The sequence below is a fragment of the Lepeophtheirus salmonis genome, chromosome 13, assembly GCF_016086655.4.
Source record: "Lepeophtheirus salmonis chromosome 13, UVic_Lsal_1.4, whole genome shotgun sequence".
In the NCBI taxonomy this organism is placed as follows: Eukaryota; Metazoa; Arthropoda; class Copepoda; order Siphonostomatoida; family Caligidae; genus Lepeophtheirus; species Lepeophtheirus salmonis.
In genome coordinates this window covers 28,135,212-28,142,940 of record NC_052143.2, presented here as the reverse complement: position 1 = coordinate 28,142,940, position 7,729 = coordinate 28,135,212, and the positions used below count along the sequence as shown (strand labels likewise).

The 7,729-nt window shown below is 32.4% G+C and overlaps 1 long non-coding RNA gene across 2 annotated transcripts in view; it reads left to right on the top strand.

Moving 5' to 3' along the window:
* The first annotated feature begins 539 nt into the window (after positions 1 to 539).
* LOC139907104 (uncharacterized) overlaps positions 540 to 7,729 on the top strand; it is a 161,734-nt gene continuing 154,544 nt past the window's right edge. Inside the window, exons 1-3 of one of the 2 annotated variants that reach the window (XR_011783424.1) lie at positions 851 to 983; positions 1,043 to 1,182; positions 1,245 to 1,366. This is a non-coding gene — a long non-coding RNA (uncharacterized lncRNA). Of the gene's footprint in view, positions 984 to 1,042; positions 1,183 to 1,244; positions 1,367 to 7,729 lie in introns of those variants that run through there. The other variant, XR_011783423.1, reaches the window with a different exon arrangement.

Here is a 7,729-nt window from a genome sequence, read left to right as displayed (position 1 = left end):
TTTAGATTCAAGATCCAGATTATGAGCACATTGAAACCAGGAAAACTATGGTATAAGATCTTAGGACTCTTGGGGGTGCCTTCATAATCTTGACGGCATTTGAGGCCACAGCACTTCCATCCCCTCACCATAAACTTAACAATAACGATCAGAATCCTGAAGCTATAAGTATGTTTCACTACTAAAACCAATGATTAATCAATTTTAAAAACAAGCCGTGTCTTGGAGCCGGCACGCTTTTTTATTCATCTGCATGTTGTCCAGATAGCTAGAGATGTCCCTGGCCATATGTATTATGTTTAAGGGTGATAATTTTGGTAAGAATGGAAAAGCGTGCGAGGAGAAAAGAAGAATTACTTATGGCATCATTGATTAAATAATATACATCTTCTTCTATCAATCATGAACGTTATCATTCCCGCCTTTATTATTCAATATTAATATAATATGAGATGGTGATAGTCGATAGAGAACTGAATAAAATCCCCAAAATGACGTGGCCTTCTGTCTGATTTATGAAAATGGAGGCCCAGGAATTTGGAAAATACTTACCGGATGAGAAACAGATGGTTTGTCGGATTTGTCGATATAAATGTGCCTTTAGTCCCCTGTCTAGAATTACACGCCACTCATTATCCTCATCTCATAACAAGAGTATGGATATTTATCTATAAAATCAATTTGACGATGAATACATCAAGTCAGACTTTAACTTTGATCTCACAACGATGCTTATTGCATGTAATATAACCTTATCCATTGCTAATCATCTACGTTCAAAAAATTTATGGAGAAATACAAGGGTAAACATATCCCTTCCCGAGGAAACATCATTAAATTAATGGAGGATGTTGGTACTGATGTCATATATAGAAATACATATAAAAATGTTTTCAGTCATCCACACCAAATGATGATCAAGTTATCAGTAAAAAGTATTTACGAATATCGAAATGGAACTTTGAATTTTGTACTATCTCACAGTAAGTATTCAATTTTTTTTTTTTTTTTAATCTAACCATAAAATATGATTCTATTTTAGCTAAACATATCAAGAATTATGAAACACAACTCAGTAAAGGGCAAAAACAACTGCTTAAATGGTCACAACAACGGGGGTAGTAGCTTTGGATGGTTTGCAACTAGTTTGTCTGAGACTACTTACTTCGCTTTAAGACTTGGGTATGATAATTAGGTTTTCCAATATTACATAGTCAATAAATATTACTTTTTTATCACTAAAGGCTTAGCTATGGTTGATGGGCTCCAAGAAGTGGTGTTCAGAAAACTCATAAAAGGCAAAAACAACTGTTTAAATGGTCACAACAACCAGGGTAGTTACATTGGGTGTTGCATTATATTTAACAATTGTGTATATCCTTCATGATAACAGTATGTTGTTATATAAGCATACTTAAATAACGGGGAAAATCTTTTTGATGCTCTTAGTAGGGAGTAATATCGCCGGACATTACTACATAATTAGCTTTTGCTCTAAATCTTTACGATGAATTTATTTCTAACATTTTTTTATTAATATATTTATTGTCTAATTTTATGATTTTGACATTTACTTTATTATTAATAATTAGTTAGATCTCATCGGTAGAGATATATCTATCCTGTGCACAATTGTATATAGCAACTTCCACATGAAGAAGAGGGGTGATTATCTTTTTGATTAAACTCCACGTCTCGCTTGTGTATTGCAACCTAAAGTTATGACATATTTAACTGAATTCCGATGTTAAAACAAGAAAAAATTTTCTGGATCAATCTATTATTTCAATATTCTGTATTTATAATTTTATTATTAATAGTTATATGATTTTAATTGTTTAATTTTGTATATTTAACTTAAATGTTTAATGGTTTATTTTTTAGTATGTAGATTATATTTAATTAAAGCCTTCTTTTTTAAACTTTGAGCTTCAAATATATTTCAAATACTCTACTTTGTCGTTTCAATAGATATTATTCTGAGAATAAGGTTCATAATGAATTACAATTTCATGGAGTGTGACGTTTTCAAATCTACTGTAACGGATAAAAAAACGTCGAAGTCAATTATACGTAGTATATCTTCATTAAACATTTTGCTAATAAATACATTCGTTATACCCTCAAAAATCATAATAAAGCAGGCAGATGATAATCACATCAGTATTTTAAACAATGATACCATATGTATTTTTTTTTTTTCCTCCTCCTCGCACGCGTTTTTCTCTACAATATTATCAACTATAATTATGTTGTCAGCTGTCAATTTCCTCTTGTCGCTTGATACGTCAGGGCTATTGCATGATGTATTCTTTTTGACAAATAAACAGAGTAATTTATTCTATACCTGGAATTAAAGCATTAAACCAACTAGCGAAACAAGCACGAAAACAATAAACAGGTCATAAATGTCTTGGTCGGAATTTACTTTTTTTATACGCCAGGGGCATTATTTGGCTATTATTTCTATAATAACAACTCTAGCTATAAACTAGAATGTATTCGCGTATTAATAAAATAGCTAGATTTGAGTCACAAGTGTAGAAAGAAGAATACTGAATATATTTTAATTCTAGTATAGTTTAGTTATTTTACTAATTAATTATGTGAGGTGATCAGGTATAGGAGTCTTCCAAGAATGGTTGGCATTGACAGCTCTGCAACTTATCCTTCAAAGGAGCTGATGTACTTTTAGACCATATCAATAGTAATTTTAGGGAATAAATCAGCTAGTCAATTGACCCCTACAGGCTACCAGTACTATATGGCTTTTCTTTCCACTGTCAAATGATACCTACTGGAACATTAGTCTATATGGTCTCTATTTTTTGGAGTAGTTTAAATCTAAAATTCACCAGGAATTCCTTCAGGAGGATGAATTGAGTTTTTTTTTTCTATAAAAATTCTTCAAAATTTAAGGCTCCATCATTAAATATTTCATACAATAATTTGTTAGGGTATCTCCGAAGGCTTATAAATTGATGGAAATTTGGGAGGTTGAATCGGAATTGGGGACACCTCAATACTGATCTGCAAAGAGAATAGTCATTTCTTTAGATGAAAAATGAGGGCAAATGGACCCTGGGCTACATGTGAGAGATATTGATGGAACCTTCAAGACGAAGCTACAGAAGAGGTCATAATTGAATTAGGAATATATTAACATTTTAGGGGATACTTCAGATGAAGGATATTTATTCAATAATAAATGAAAAGAAATAAAGTTATAAATTATGTTTGTTTGGTGTTTATTCTTTACAACTTGTTTGCTCTAAAACTTTTATTTCCTCTTCAGTTTTAGATTCATTTATTGGAAAATACTCATTTCACACATGTACCGCCATCAGGGAGGATCTTATCATGAAGATGTGAAACTATTTAGTCGGCAATGATAATATAAAATAATCGAAACGATATATCGACAATAGACAATTTTTATTTATTTCTTAAGTGGTTTGCTATTATTGGTGTGTTCCTTTAGTATTTATTGACTTATATATCTCGTGCAAGACTATTTCAAGTATCTATTAGGAATTTAAATTTATATTAAAACATTATACAGTATTACAAGCTTCTGGTATAAGAGAGAATTTAAGATCAATTCTTTTTATAAAAGCCCGTAAGGCGATCTTAGTGTACAACCACTTATCAAATTCCATGGGAGAACTTGGCACCGAAAGCAAAGATCCAGAAAGTATATTACCAGATTATGGGAGCAAGTCGATCACTTCAAGGAAACACACAGGTCAAAATTCACTTATCTAAGGAGATACAAAGGAATTGGGCCTGATAATCTAAATGATATTTTAAACTGCATATTACTCACCCTGCAAAAGTGGTGCTAAAACGGCGCCTTCAGGCTTCCTCATTTCATTCAATCTTTAAAGATGGTATTGACAAATTTGCGAATAATTTGAGCAAAAGTGATGCCTTTAGGCATATTGATGTGTAATTTTATCTCCTCTAGAGACCATTCTCTGTTCGAACCTCCTATCCAAAAAAAAAAAAAAAAAAAAATGCCAAACCAGACATTTAAGCATCAGTATTAATTTCAAAATATGGATATAATTCCCAGAGGATGAAGAGCACGAGTCTATTAAATTTGGACATAATTTTAAGTAACTCAGATTCTAAGCTAACAATCTCATTGATGGTTTATAAGGAGCAAAACAAGTTCCCTTTATTAAGATCAACTTGTAAAGTAAACATTGTCCACAACATAACTAAACATTCTGCTGTCTGGCTTGGTAACCAAGACACATGAGTTTAAGCTAGCTTGCTTGAGAGCAGAGACCAGTAGTAAAAAATCATCGTAATAGATGCTACCAATTATATGAAGTTCCAATTTAATGAAATTAACAACCGGGTTCCTCATTTTTAATAATAATTTGAGTAATATAATTAACTAAATATTTTAAATTTTAAATTTCTAGTATTTTAAATACTAGAATACGATATAATAAAACATATTGATAAACAAAAAAAACATATTACCTGCTTCAGTATAAATGAATGAATTCATAGGAAAAGCGACATCTAAAGATTTTTTTTTGAAAAATACTGACCATACTATTTTCTCAGGCTAACGGTCACGTTTCGCTACTTGGTTTAAGGCTTTACCTGTGATCAGTGCCTTAGAAAAGGAGAGTATGGTCATCATGCGGGCCATCTAAAAAGAAAAATATGAAATAATAACGTTAAACCCTAAGCTTATATAAATGAATAAAGTAAAACTGAATCAAATACTTAATTATTTATAAAATTAAATATATTCATAGAAAATAATATACAAATAAACTGAGGATTTACAAATTAAGAAACGATTTATCTCATTTTTAAGCTTTTACTTGCATTACTTTGCAATAACACATTTGAGGCACCTTCAAATTATATATTTTAATCACTTCCATCTATTATAGGCATTAATGTGTAAGTTCTCAAAAAGATCTCGAAAGGATTCAAGGAGATCCATGGTCTCTTTATATTTTGACATTAAACACATACTTCTAGAAGTGGGGATGGTTATAAAGAACGATGGCGTTCATTAGGAGGGAAGCTTTGAACTTTCACCTTAAAATATAAAAAGAGTGTCAACTTAATATTTAATATATTAAATTTAAAATGACCTTCAATAAAGTAATTCTCTAAAGTACCAGAATTGAAGTCCTAAACTTCCAACCATCTTCTTAATGTCCTTAGACTTGGTAGAGGAAATCTATGTCGACATAAAATATCGTATTCTGTAGTACCACAAGCAGTTCGTAGCTGCAATGCTTTCTTTATGGTGCAAGGAGACAAGGCGGCAATATTTTTTGTAATACTGCATAGATAACTTAGCTGATCATCATTAATATATATAATATATAGTAATATGCAGGCTTGTTGATCGGAGTTCTTTTTTATCGGCGATAAATTGCGATATGGCGATATTATGTCACTGATTGCAATCGGTCCTGATCTTTATATCGCTATATCGCGACAGAAATATTAAGAAATTTCGATCCGATCGATTTGAACAAAATTATATATCATGTGATAGTGCTGAGGTTTTCGAGACCGGGCTTTTGTCTTGAGACAGCTCTCGAGACTGCTTTTTTATTGTTTTGTTTCTCGTCTCGGTCTCAAATCATCAAAGTCTTTGGTATTGGGCTTATTACACTCGGTCTTGGTCTCGAACTAAAAATACTGGTCTTGATTTTGATTTTCGTCCTAAACTTTATAACCTCTGCATTAACTTGGTCTCGATCATTATATATGTCGTGGATTTCGGCCGATATTTATAAATAGCAGTGCCAGCAGCGAGCGTTTGTTCTCCAAGGCCAAACAGATACTGAGAAGAACTAGACAGAGGCCGAGAGACGATAACTTTCAGAAGCAGCTCCTATTAAAGTCAAAGAAAGAGCTAGAAAAGAAGTTATTTATGTAGATATTTTATTATTCGCCTTCAGACAATATTTTAGTTTTTTTCTACATATATTTTTTTATAGTATATTAATAAATACACTCGAAAAATGTGTATAAATTGTTTATTTAAGTTAAAAAAGGTATATATATATATAGGACTTTTAAGACAAGACAGGTTTCTACGTGGCGTTTTCCTTCATTGGTGTCCCCAAATTTAACTGCAAAATCCCTTCCACCCGTTCAAAGTACCTTTCTCCTGAGCGTGATTGCCTCACGATTTCCGAGCACAGTCTTCCCGCCAGTGAAGCGCACACCGTACTATGCTCCGATGTACAACTTCAAAGGTTGGACAAGGATCTGGGGAACTGGTTCTTGAACCCAGAGTTCATTTTCAAATCCCATAAGGTAAAGGAGTGTTCTGACAATCTAAGCATTGTCGTATCTGTACTGCCTTGACATACCTTAAGAGATGTGCCTCCTGTGGATTAGATTTCTTCGTATGAAAATTTATCCAAATTGAAAGTCCTGAAACAATTGGGCATCTCACCTCAAAAACGTGTAAGAAGAGACATTGCTCTTCTTATGGTCGAATCGATGTCGTCTAAGAAAGTTCTTGCGACCTTTAATCGCCTATTGGACCCATCGTTCGTTCCTAACTTATTTGTGACTCTGGTTAAGGAGATTGTCGTTAGATCTGTTCCAACCTCTCACCGCCTATGGCTCGTAAGATGGTCAAGCTGGATTTGAAAGATTTGGCCGAATATTGTGAGGGTCTGAAGGATTCATCAAATCCAAATTCCGTGGCCAGTCTGACAAACCCAACTACGTGTCCTCCATCCCAGATTTAAATCAAAAAGCAGAACCAGACGTCTCAACTGTTTTTAAAAAGTGAAATAGAGGACTAAATAGAGGAAAAAGAATTTATAGATAGGATATGAAGTATGGAGTCCCATTGCCATTTTCATTCTTTGGTTTAAAAAAACTAGCTAGTCCTAAGCTATTTAGAGCTGAGGTATTCAAATCCATCAACAATATATTATTATTATATATAATAAGTATAAATAATAATGTTTTGATCAAAGGTACGATAAATATTGTAGTATATCAACTTTTACTCGTCATTGAAAGACTGTGTGTCCCAAATTTGGTATTATGTGACGGCGAAGCGATATTTGCCATATTTGTTACGATCATTTCCAAGAGTTGGCCTTATTATTCAGATAATCGATTTTTAAAAATCCTTGGGTCGATTGGACATTAAATATTAACGACCACCATGTCCAAAGTGAATGCAGAGATTATAATAGGAGCGTTGAATACCCCAAAAATTATCAAGAATCTTTTACGTTATAAAGTATGTTGTACCAACTATTACAGCAACATTATTTTTAAGCAGGATATTTTGATAATAATTAACCCTAATTTGCACACTCTACAGAGGGTTAATTAAAATATTGTAGAGCATTAAACAAAGAATAGTAAACTAACATCGACTTAATTTTACGAATGTTGTGTCTTGACCAGGTTGATAAGACACAAACTAATAATAACAGGGAATTCAGGAACGACCGAGAGAAACTTTAAGACCATTGAGTTTCTTTAAATATTTATTGAGATGGTTAAAACTTTCTGAATTGTATTTTTTTTATTTATCGAAAAGAACGCATTTGAACCTCCAAATTTGTACTTTTCCACAAAAAGTAAAATAATAGGTATCCTAATGTATATTTAGGCTCATAAAGAGGGGTGGGACAAAAGTTGACGTGAACTTATATAACATTAGCGACCTAAACCCAATTTATACTTACCTATTTATGAGTAATTA